Source organism: Apodemus sylvaticus, chromosome 6 (assembly GCF_947179515.1).
Source record: "Apodemus sylvaticus chromosome 6, mApoSyl1.1, whole genome shotgun sequence".
Classification (NCBI taxonomy): domain Eukaryota; kingdom Metazoa; phylum Chordata; class Mammalia; order Rodentia; family Muridae; genus Apodemus; species Apodemus sylvaticus.
In genome coordinates this window covers 33,951,165-33,963,588 of record NC_067477.1, presented here as the reverse complement: position 1 = coordinate 33,963,588, position 12,424 = coordinate 33,951,165, and the positions used below count along the sequence as shown (strand labels likewise).

The following is a 12,424-nucleotide window of genomic DNA, read 5'->3' as shown; positions in this document are numbered from 1 at the left end:
CCATTCCTTCTTCTAGATAAAAATCCTTTGTGACATCTTGTGAGCCTCCTCCTGGGGCATGTATTTTATTCTTGCTATAGTTATTTGGAGTTTATTGTTTAATAGACATGCAGTAGAGGGTGTTGAACAGGGACTCGCCAGTGGCATCAGATGATTAACAGGAATTGCCTCTACTATAAGTGGTACACAGTAGGTACACAGAAAAGATGTATTGAATGGACTTATTTATCAAGCAACCATGATATTATTGTTAATTGTGCTACTTATAAGTGATGGTCTCCATGCTCAAAGACTTCATAGCCTGGGAAGGGAAATGAGATCAGTAAGTGAATAATTACCACATAGGACCATATGTTCAGTGCCACAGACTAAATGCCCTGATTGAAGAGAGGAAACAGATAAATTTTATGGAGGAGTCAGTTTTAGAGAAGAAGTGACATTTGAGCCAAGCCTTGGTTGCAATAAAGCATGTGTGAGCTGAGAGGAAAAGGTAGAAAGCAACATGATAAAGGAAGAGAAATTGCAATTGTATTGTTCTTAGTCTGGAAAGGAGAATCCAAAATCTGCTGTCCTCACTCTGATGGTTGTTTCCTCAGCTTCGGCTGGCTTGGGGGCATCACCATTGGTTCTGAAGAAATTATAGTGGGCATACCGCACTTCCTCCCCGTGATTCATTCCTATTTGAATAGACTAAGGACACACACTTGTAACCATTAGGGATGTTCTGCCTGAATAATGACATGAAAGCTTGCATTTATTTACAATTCTTTTTGCCTTAGCTCAGGTTTGCTAATCAACTAGCTGTTAATTTATATGAACTCATTTATATGATTCCATGTTTGCCAAGTGGCTAAGATTATTTGTCTCTCAGTTTTGTAAGTTAGACTTCCTTCAAGTCTGGGTGGCAAATATCCCATGTTTCTGTCTTTCCCAGAGTTCCTCTCTCTGTCCTGAAGTTCCACCTTACTATCCTGCCTTTTTCTATAGACAATAGCCTTTTTATTTTAACCAATCAGAAGGTGCCTTAGGCAGGCAAGGAAGGACAGAGACACATCTTCACACAGTATACCAAACATCTCTCCAACACATTCTACTCATTGTCTTATGAACCCTGGAAGACTTTAAACCCCTGCTAGATTCAGACTGATTTGAATTGTGCTCTCATTAGAAAATGATTGCAATATTCCCATCACCAAAGACTTGGCTCAGGAATGTACCAAGAACTGCTTAACATGGCACAGTCTTCCATTTTTGTGTGGGGAAACCATCCTGAGCATGGAGTTTCCTGGAGGGGACTTAAGGGTTACATATTCCCTATGCACAGTTATGTTGTATATTACATATTTTGAGACAAAGGACCAGTTACCCAACTATAATATTTTTTTACCTATTAATAAAAAAGATTATCTCTGGCCATTATAAAGATAGCATGATACCCATGATACTTTATTCATGAAAAAATTCAATTTAAAAATATGCACATTTATACATATGTACATACATACAAACATACAGAGGAGGAAGGAGGGATGGAAGAAGGGGGTAGTTATGGAGATTATGTAAAAAACAGGAAGCCCTTCAGAAGTCTGTCAAATGTTGTTAAGTAGCTCACAACTTTGTGGGACTAGCATGAAGACCTACTTTGACCCCCTAGAACTCACGTGGAAGATGAAAATCTGCAGTTGCAGTTTAAAACTTTAATTCCAGTGCTGAGGAGGCAGAGACAGAAGGCTTCTCAAAACTTGCTGGCCTGATAATAAAGCCAAATTCGTGAACTCCAGGTCCAGGGAGAGAGCCTCATCATTAAAACCAAGACAGACAGTGACAGAGAATAGCAGCTCAAATCAAATCAACTTCTAGCACACACACACACACACACACACACACACACGCACATGCACACGCACGCGCACATGTATACAAGAATATACACACATACACGTGCTCACATATGTTCATGTGCATTTGCATGCACATGAACACACCCATGTATACGCAAACATTAAAAGTGATACCTGCATCTACACAGGGACATGCATCCACATGTACGTGTATACATAAAAGTTTGTGATCTTTCTGGAGAACAGAGTCAGTATTTGAAGCAACTACAATTAGTGGGTAGAAAATCCTGTTTTAGCAAGCAGTAGAAACTTGACTGTTAGAAAGGAATGGCAAAAACACTGTCGGAAGTAGTCTGTAAAACAGGACTTTGCTGGGACCCACCTTGTCTACAGTGCATATGAGTTGGTTTTTCTAAGGGCTTGTGAGCTCTTCCATTTTGTATGAGAGCTTGAACATGTTTGTGACCTTGAGTCTAATGATATCCCAACAAAGGCTTTTCTGTTTAAATATTGCATTTACTTGCTTTTAGACTGGGAATTCTTTTGTTTTTGACAGCTTAGTAGACAGGAGGAGCTGCCTGCTCTGATGGGCTTTAGCTTCTCTGCAGATGAGCCCTCTTTAATCATTTAACCTCATAACAGTTTCTCCTCTTACAATATGATGCTACATTTCCTTCTTCATCTCTCTTTCTTCCTTGGCCTATTGTCTCTTGTCATTTGTGATTCTAAGTTGCCCCAGCTAATTGAGTACTTTAAATGTTGTTTTCATCAAATTTGGTACATGGTGAAGGGCTAATGGGCTAGTGGACATTTATTTTCTTGTTGCAAAAACAGGTTTTACTTGGAGAACTCTGCTTCACTCCTGAAAGCTGACTTGTTGAGCAAAAGTGCTGGCTAGCACCTGTGTACCCACCTCCTAATTGATATCTCTGTGAAAGCCATGTCCAACCATCAAACTATTGTATTTCTCTGCACACCACATTCTGCTGAATCCAATAATATCACTAAATTAACATGTTGATCATTTTTATACTTTCCTGTTTTAGTGTATATGTTTAGTTTTTATTTGTAATGGATTCCCAGGCCCTGAAGCCGTTATTCGTTTTGTGGGACTCTCAACACATTGACTTTTGTATGAACAATACATCTCAAAATGAGTAAATAGTGTTTCCCAGATAAGTGATTTGAGGCATAGCTGACAATAGAATTTATAAAATGTATTTTGCTGTGGCAATCGTTGAATTTTTTTTAAGATCCCTAGATAGCCAATATTAGAGAAATATCAAATAAAGGGTGTCAACAAATCTAAGATGGATGGGCTCAATTCTCTCTTAGGAAGAATAATACAAAACGAGCCTGGAAAGGCATCACATTATAATTAAAAGTATATCTGAATGGAAAGTTAATAGGCCCTGGGGCTAGAGAATGGCTTAGCATTCCAGAGCACCGGATGCTCTTCCAGAGGACCTGGATTTAATTTCCAGCACCAACACAGTGCCTTATAACCATTTATAATTCTAGTCCTAGTGGATGTTCTAGTTTCAGTGAGCATCAGTAATACATGAAGGCAAAATATGAATAATATCACACACATTAGTAAGATAAGCTAAAATAGAAAACTACTTAACTTTGGTAGAAACACAAATTTGCTTATACTGTATGGCTTAGTATGAGACACTGATCTGATCTTTTTTTAAAAGAGTATCAGTATGCAAAGTTAGAAAGAGGAGATCCTACGAGCTCTGTTGTGGTCTCAGGGACAAGTGAAATGATGAACATCAACCGAACATTATTTTACAATGATAATCTTGAAATCTAACAATTATTATGTTTAACTGCTTGTAAAGGATTTGTGAACATGACTCTAAGTGAATGTGCATCTGTCCATGCAGATCTCCAAGACTTCTGTACTAGCAAGTCATTATCAGGGAAAACCCTTCTATTTTGAAGTCTTTCCCTATTGAAAATCTCTCATATTTGTAAAAAGAGGGACAATCCAGCCACTCACTCTTGGTCTTTCCCCTATTTCTGCCTTCAGTCATTTATTTCATGCTGTCGATCTTTCTTTGTTTAAAGACCAGCTCCATGAGAAGACATAATTACCACTTCCCAGCAACTAGAACGGTTTCTGGTATTAAAATTGTATCCAATCATTAGTATATCCTTTCCCCCCCTCTCTCTCACTTCCTCCCAGGTCTAATGTATCTCAGGTTGATCTGAAACTCATTATATAGACTTCTCATGGATTTTTCCTAGTTCTCCTGCCTCTATCTTCTCCCAAGTGTTGGGACTGCAGATGTGTGCCTCCACATCTGTGTATGAGTTGCTGTGGATAAAAACCCATGTATTTGTGTATGCTAGCAAGTACTCTAGCAACTCAACTATATCCTTACCCCTGGGAATCCTATTCTTTCTTAAAAAAACATTCTGTGCTTCTAAAAATTTCATTCAATAAGCATGCCTAGAATAAATGAGTTAGCTGTGTGGAACTCTAAGATCAGGTGAAGTTCAGGTCAACATTGTCTTAGTTTAGGCTGCTGTAGCAATTCATTTTTTAAAATAAGGCATCCTTGCCAGCACTGGAGGTTTAGAGTATGAGCTTGGGATGCTATCACAGTCAGATTCTGGTGAGGGCATTTTCCTCTTGGTAGGGTGTCATCATGCATTGCCTCATCACTTGGTGGAAAAGGGGTTAAAGGATTCCCCAGGATCTCTTTTATAAATCCCACCATGGCCTAATTACTTGAAAGTTTTTATCTCTGAATATATGATGCTCGAGTTAGAATTTCAAATAATGGCCTATGGACACTCTAGCATGGTGTAAGGAGGGTCTTGTGAGTCCCTACCTCTAACCAAAGAGGTATTTATAGTTCAAAGTTCTGGAGGAAGGAAAGTCAATTTATTGAACGGTGTGGCTCCTGGTGGGATCACTCAGCCCCTGTGAATGGCCTTACACTCATGAGTGTATAAACAGCAACAAACTGGACTTGATGAGTTATAAAAAAAATAAAAAAGAGGATATGAAATTGGGTTGTGTATCTATAGGGAGAAGTATGGAAGATTGAGTATGAGCAAAATATATTCTATGAAATTTTGAAAGAGCTAGTTTTAAAAAGACCGTCATTGTATGTTTTTTGGTGAACTATGAGCAATACACCCATAGGTATAAGTAAGTACTGAGAGCATATGGCATGCCAAAGGCTGGTAGGATATATACATACATAAAATTCTTGCTTTAGAGGATCTCAAACTTGGTAGGAGGAGACAGATATGTATTTATAATTTTTCTGAAATGTAGATAATACATAAATTAAGACATTCATGCTTGTAATGGAGCTGTTGAGGAAGGGTTACTATTATTTCTGTAGTTCCAGAAAGACTTCTTAGAGGACACAGTGCCAAAGCTGAGGCTTTAAGATGAATGGAGAAAACAGGAAAGAAAGCTGGGGATAATGGGACAGTGTGAGGAAAGGCAAGCAGGCCTAATAAACAGTTAGGAACTTATAAACAGTTTGTGACTACCAGAGAACAACTCATAAGATCATAAGTTTTGGAGGTATGGTCACATAATTAGATAGGGTACAGATCAATCATCCCATGATGTACCCTTGGTCATTATTTTGTATTAACATCAAAACTCTGAAGGATCTTACGCAGTGTATGACATTGTCATATTGGCATGCTATGTATCAAGCCCAAATTCTTTAACCAAAGTTTGTCCATCTATTATTTGCACCTGCCCAGGGTATTTTCTTTTCTTTTCAGGAAGTTGAAAAGCAGGCATGGGAAGATAAATCTATCAGGTTCAGCCCTGGACAGGGAGCATACTCTTTGAACTGTTTCCACAGAAAAGCATTTCACCTTGACCGGTTTTTCGGTTTCCAACAGCCCTTCTGTCAGGATAAATGTTTTCTCCTTCTTCTGTCGTTGGCATAACTAAGCTGCTGTTGTTCAACAAAGCACAGGTAGTGATATACAATCTATGCCAATACTGAGTTACAGAGTGATGCCCTCAGATGCAGGGAGTTCACTGAAGCCCATCACAGTGCCCTCCTACGTGCTGGACCTTCTGTGCTGTTCAATTTGATTCTTTCTGCATTGTCCTCCTTTCTTTTCCATCTGGTGCTTTTCCCCTGCACCCATGGTATTAAAGTCTCTCTTTGCCCATGGGGAAAACCACATGCTGTCTGAGACCTCTAGTGCAGACTGGCCTTTCTCACCATTTTTTCCATGACATCTCTAATAGGAAGGAAAGAAAACCAGGAATATTGGGAGGATGGAACATATATTCAAAGGGAAAAGGATTGAGGGGAATACCATTGTGCACATTACATCTCAAATCCCTTTGTGATTATTAGCCATTTAAAACAGAATGGGGTTTTGCAGCCAGAGATAGTCTCTGAACAGATGATTAATGGTTTAATCTGTAATAACTTTACATTTTATAGAACCCTGATAGGAGTCCACATCTGGTGAGCGAAGCTATTTAAGGCTGTGTTAATTCTGTTAATTGCTATATGTTTATTTGAATTGCTGGCACCTGCGGGCGTTTGAATAATATGTTTGTTGTTGCCTTAAAAGAATATATTCATTTTATGTTATTCTGTCTCACTGTCTTCTGCTGCTAGGCCCTGATGCTATACCTTAATTTTTCTTTTGATTTTTCTTTTACATTTCCCTGTCTCTTTTCAATTCACTCTTCTCTCCACTTCCTTTCCTTTAATTCAATGCTTGACAAGAACTTGTGTTGGTGTTCTTCCTAATTGATTAGGTGGAGACAAATATCTATCTCTGTATAGGTGACTTGGGGCCATGGCACAGATCTGGACATCTTTTTTCTAGTGTTAAGAACACTGTAACTCAGAATCATTAGAGGCCAGTTCAGTGTGAGTGATGCAGAAGAAACTTGAGTTCAGAGTTGTGTCCTATCTAACTCATTCCTCATGGTCTTCCTTCATGTACCAAGTCATTTGATTGCCCCAGGCCTCAGCTTTCCCATTTCTAGTGACATATAGGTTATGTTAAGCATTTTAATAATAAATATTAGAACGCAAAAGAGATTTTCTTCATTGGTTGGATTTTAAGACAGGGTCTTTCTATTATGAATCTCTGGCTGCCTTTAAACTTGTTATATTGACCAGGCTATTTCTGTGCTCTATTAAGTATTGAATGTGCTTAATTAAACATTATAAAATGCCAATTGGTCAGCATTCATATGCTTTTTGCTTATCAATTAAAAAAAACAAGGAACTACTTATTTCTCTTTGCTGTTTATATAGCTTAAAATAAATTAGAGAAAAAATATACTGACTAGGAAGTTAATTTCTAGGGTCAGTTCTAATGTTATTCAAAAAGTGGTAACTTTTTCTCATCTTTGATAGCCCTGTCTTAATCTTTAAATTCAGAATAGCATAATTGCCAAGCCAAATGCTCATTGCAGTGATAAAGAAGAGGAGACAAAACTTATATCTTTGGGGATTTTTTTAGTATACATGAGGTATATTTCAAGAGAGGGCAGACATGATCATTCCTCCCAGAATGAGTATTTTAAAAAAGGAAGCAATATCAGGCTACGATATTGCCTCAGAGATACTTGGTATTAAAGTACTATGGTAAAAAGAGACTCTTCAGTTACTGTTAAAATTAAACTCTCTTTCCCATTTCCTCTGCCCTTAGTTGTTTTGATCTGAGATTTTAGACTAATAAATTATCATTTTTATCAAAATTATTACTAGTTAATATGAATAATATCAATAAAATAGCCAAAGCTGTCCAGGAAGTATGTAGATTAGTGTGGATTAAACCAGGTGCAGTCAGTCCTCTTACCTTAACCTCTTGAGTACTTGGAAGTACAGGCCTGAGCCACCATGCCTATCTCCAAATTCAAACCTATTAAAAGGGGATTGTTACTATGGTTGATGATTTGTTGACAAACCATATGGGATGTTTTTGGTTAACTTGATATCCATTTTCCATTTAGCCAGAATGTTGAAAAACAGCAGAAAGATGAGGATTAAAGTAAGTCTAGGTCTTAGTCACATTTTCAATGTCTTAGGTCAATCATCCTTTAAATTAGACTGTCATTGACTTTCCAGCCATTTAAATAAATTCCATTCATTCTATCCTTTGACTCTGTTTCCTGTCCTTTGTAATAGAGTCTTTAGCACATAGGATAATTCCCCATGCTCCTATTTATTCCTGTTTTCTCTGATAAGAATATGGGCATTGGGGAACAAAAAAATAGATGAAGATAATAAATGCCCAGCATAATCTGTATATCATCAGCCTATCACCATGTTTGAATATAATGACTGAGAGTCATAAGCTTTTAAAATGTTAACTAATTGACAGATCAGAACACTCTTGGAGCTCAGTTCTAAAACAGATGAAAATCTCCACTATCCTGACATTAAAAAAGTTAGCTGATAGACCCAACTTCCACTATCTTGAAATAGAAAATCAAAAGTTGACAATTGCCTTTATACTTAAAGAACTGATTTATCTAGTGAGACCAATTTGGTTTATATAGTCTTAAGAATAAGAAGTAGGCTAATGAGTAAAACCTAGGTATCTAACACAAAGAACTCTGAGAGAGAGAGAGAGAGAGAGAGAGAGAGAGAGAGAGAGAGAGAGAGGAAGAAGAAGAGGGAGGAGAGAGGGAGGGAGGAGAGAGGGAGAGGGAAGAATAGGAGGGAGGCTAAGAGAGAGAGGGAAGGAAAGAGGGGAGAGAGAGAGAGAGAGAGAGAGAGAGAGAGAGAGAGAGAGAGAGAGAGAGAGAGAAGAGAATGCTATATTTCTTTGACTCATACTCAAATGAGTTCTTTGACACCCTGGCCATCTAAATAGACTTGGTATCCAAGTGAGGACTTCAGTGTCAAATGAGTTGATGGTATTTTTCAGGGAGCTTCTTAGCTTTACTGTGAATGAGCTCCCTGAAAAGAAAAAAATAAATTCTAGTTGATTTGACTTGGTTGGTCGATTTGAAGACTTTACTCAGCACTTTCCAAGACAATAGACTATGCATAGCCCATGATGATCACTCATGATCAGAGTTGAGGTCCTAATCACTGCTGTTTCCGCTTTATATAACTATCCTTCATAACTGTTTCCTTCTCCCTGGTCTTATGAAGGTATCAAGTCCAAAACTATCACAACCACACAATATCTATATTTACAACCGTAATTACTGAGTGAGTACACAGAGTGAACATGTATGAAATATGTCAATACAAGATGCAATGCACTGTATTCATACCCTTTACTTAACTTTTTCACCCAAAGCTTAGGTAAACTCTCTCATCAGTACTAATTTGAGTTTGGGGGCAGAGACTGCTGTGCCCATTGTAACTGTTGTCAGCATGAATGATGATCCTGCATCATGGCTCCGGCCAGCATCCTTATCAACTCAATCATAGAACTTTCCAATAGGGAAAGGGAAAATAGTTCTTCCTAGAAGACTGGTGAATGTGGGGTTAAACTCACTCTGGGGGAAGGGCTGCTCACTATCATTTGAAGAGCACACTTCGTAGGAAAGGTCATTTAATCAGGCAAGAATGCCCTGCTGGGGAACCATCTACAATTACCCATTTCTTTCACCTTGCTATTGATTGTTCTGCGAGGACGGCAGTTTTTTGCTTGATTTCCCACTTTGACTGGGCAAATTGATATTGTTCAACCTGCTAATGGAGGAATGATTTTCATTATGAGACTAGAGAGGGAAGGATCCTCTCCTGGTATAAATGCCAAGCAGTAGAAGGCTTTTGTCTTGAGATATCTGTGCGTCTTTATTTTGTTTCAGCTTAGTGTTTTCTATGATGCATTCGTCTCCAATGACTTTGACTTAGAAATTTCCTGCCTGATTTTAAGTCTTTTATTGAGCTTTCCAGTTTTTCCTTCATTCTGGATAAACCCCATGGAATTTACTGTTTCCTGAAAAATGTCACTATTTACAGCAAATGTAATCTACCACAACAATCCCACTGAGACAAAATCTCCAGTCTTCAAATGCCCCAAAGGAGATTTTTTTAAAAGCCGACTCCTTATACATGTACACCTACAGGGATAAAAGAATCACTGAGCTAATTGATTAGCTATTTTTTATTGTTTTGCCACTGCTGAAACAATTATTCCATTATTGTGGCATTTCAGTAACCTTGGGCTCTGCTCCCCATGTAGATGGTGGCCACAACTATATAGTTTCTGCACAGTTTTAAAAGAGATGCAGGAGCAAATATTTTACTTCCCAACCAACTAAAGACATAGCAGCACAAGGCAGTGATGCTGCACCCCAGTTGTCAACCAATACACTATCTTTCCCCTTCTTAGGCTTCCCTTCCTTTGCTGGTGTCAGAATATGACCTAATACTCTGCACATAAAATAGAAAGGATTCTGTTTATGCTAACCCACTCTTCTTCTGTCCCCCTAGGTTTACCATGCTAGCTTCTTTCTACCTTGTTTACAGGATTATTCTTCATCATCTTGAAGCATAACTCTTGCCCCTGTTTGCTTTTTTTGGAGATTCAGTCTGTCTTTAAGTTTCCTTAATATTCTCCTCACTTTGGCTCTGCCCCCTCTACTAAGTAAAAACATGCCTGAAAGACGTCCGTGATCTCACCTCCTGTTCTGTTTACACCTTAGCTCATGGCTTACTCATGGCATGGTGAGCTGTGCATGCTTCCTGCCCTCTCTATGTCAAGGTCATCCCTTCATCTTCCACATTTGCAAACCAAGCTCAAGGCTTTAGTGACCTTTGTGCTGTTTAGCAGAGGCACTGTATTATAGATTCGCAATTCACAGCTTCACCATGTGTGAATGCTAGAATAGTCCTTAGTATGTAATATTTTAATGATCTGTGTTTTCCTGATAGCTTGCATTTCTTGATGGCAGGAACATGTAAGATCGAAGAGTTCCTTTAGGTTTAAGCCTGTTACCTGGCTTATGAGTATATTAAATATGCTCTTTAATTTGGCTATTGGGAATAGTGCCACAATAAATGTGGCCATGCAGGCATATCTCTCTAGAATGCTGACTTAGATTACTTTAGTAATGAAGATAATTATGAAATGATCACTTTTTTTTTTTACAATCAATAAATGATTGCAAAAGAAACTTCCAAAAGAAACCCAGGTAGATCAGTTATCTGCTCTGATTTTTCAGTGATAACAAAGAAGACTTGAGACTCATGAAGGTTTAATACATTAATAAAGACTCATAGTTGAATTATTTGCTTTAAATGCTCACTTTATGCTTCTGTTCGCTTTCCCATTAGCATATGTCTGAATCACTTATCTCAAGTATAGTAGATATTCACAGAATGTCCACTGTTCTATGCTGCTGATCTGTTCTGTGTTTTGGAGAATGTGTTGTATAGCTCTGTATGGAAGGTTCCTGAGTCAATGAAACTCAAATTGTGGATTAGACAATCCAAGAAAAATATATGACAATAACTCTTGTATAATATATTTTGAGGGACTGGAGAAATGGTTCGGTGGCTCAAAGCACTTGTTCTTGCAGAAGACTGGGATTTCATTCCTAGCACCCACTACTGTCTGTAACCCCAATTCCACGGGACCTGATGCCTGCTCTTCTGATTTCCATGGTCACCAGGCATGCACACAATTCGTAGACATACATATGGACAAAACACTTATAAGAAAAGAAAAGAAATAAATCTAATATATGTTCCCAAATAAGGAAAAGTGATGTGGGAGAAATATGGAAATGATGGGATGATAAGGAGGTTCTTCATTTAGCTGAATGGCTAGGTAAAGACTGACTGCATGTAGTGAAAGATAATTAAGCCAAGAACCAGGAAGAAAGGACTCAGGTGCACATAGATCTGGGGAGCGGGTAACCCTGCCAGAGAAAGCTGTAAGGACCAGAAATATCTAAAGAAAGAGAAAGCTGGCTATGCTCAAAAAAGGCCAAGGAGGGCAAGGAGCTGTGGCAGAGGGAGAGGCATGCAGGAGGGAAAGGCCTGTGATGAGGTATGCTCTTCTCTCTGGGAAGATCCCAGCTGGGCAATATCACCTTACCAAGTTTGTCTCTACTCCAGAGTCTTCGCTGCTCATTCCCCACTCCCCATCTGTGATTATTTTATTTTATCTCTCCCTCTATCCTAAAGAAGAAGGTATTACTCTGAATTCCAGGCACACATACACAATAAACTTATGAATTAAGTCCCCTGTTCTGCATCACCTCTGTTCTGTTCACCTGTACTCCCGCTTGCCACCTCCTCTTCCTCTTTCACCAACTGCACTCTACTCTCCTGTTATCCCTGCTCTTGTTTTAGAGCATATATATATATACATATATATTAATACATATATATTTTAATTATGGAAAATTGTATTGTATATATTTATCTGTATATATCTGAGTATGTAACAATAATTACTAAAGAAAAGCCCATGAATTTGAGAGGGTAGGGCTAGTTCTTGGAGGGGTTGGAGGAAGGACAGGAAAAGAGGAAATGATGTAATTATCTTTAATCAAATCAATAATTAATTAAATAAAAATAAATAAGTACCAGTAAAACAAGACAAAAAGCCATATAACATGTAATCTACATGTTACGATTCTT

The 12,424-nt window shown here is 38.2% G+C and overlaps 1 protein-coding gene across 6 annotated transcripts in view; it reads left to right on the top strand.

The window, feature by feature from the left end:
* Window positions 1-12,424, top strand: part of Nrxn3 (neurexin 3) — a 1,578,315-nt gene that overhangs the window by 420,887 nt on the left and 1,145,004 nt on the right. The gene's annotated exons all lie outside the window — the stretch shown is intronic.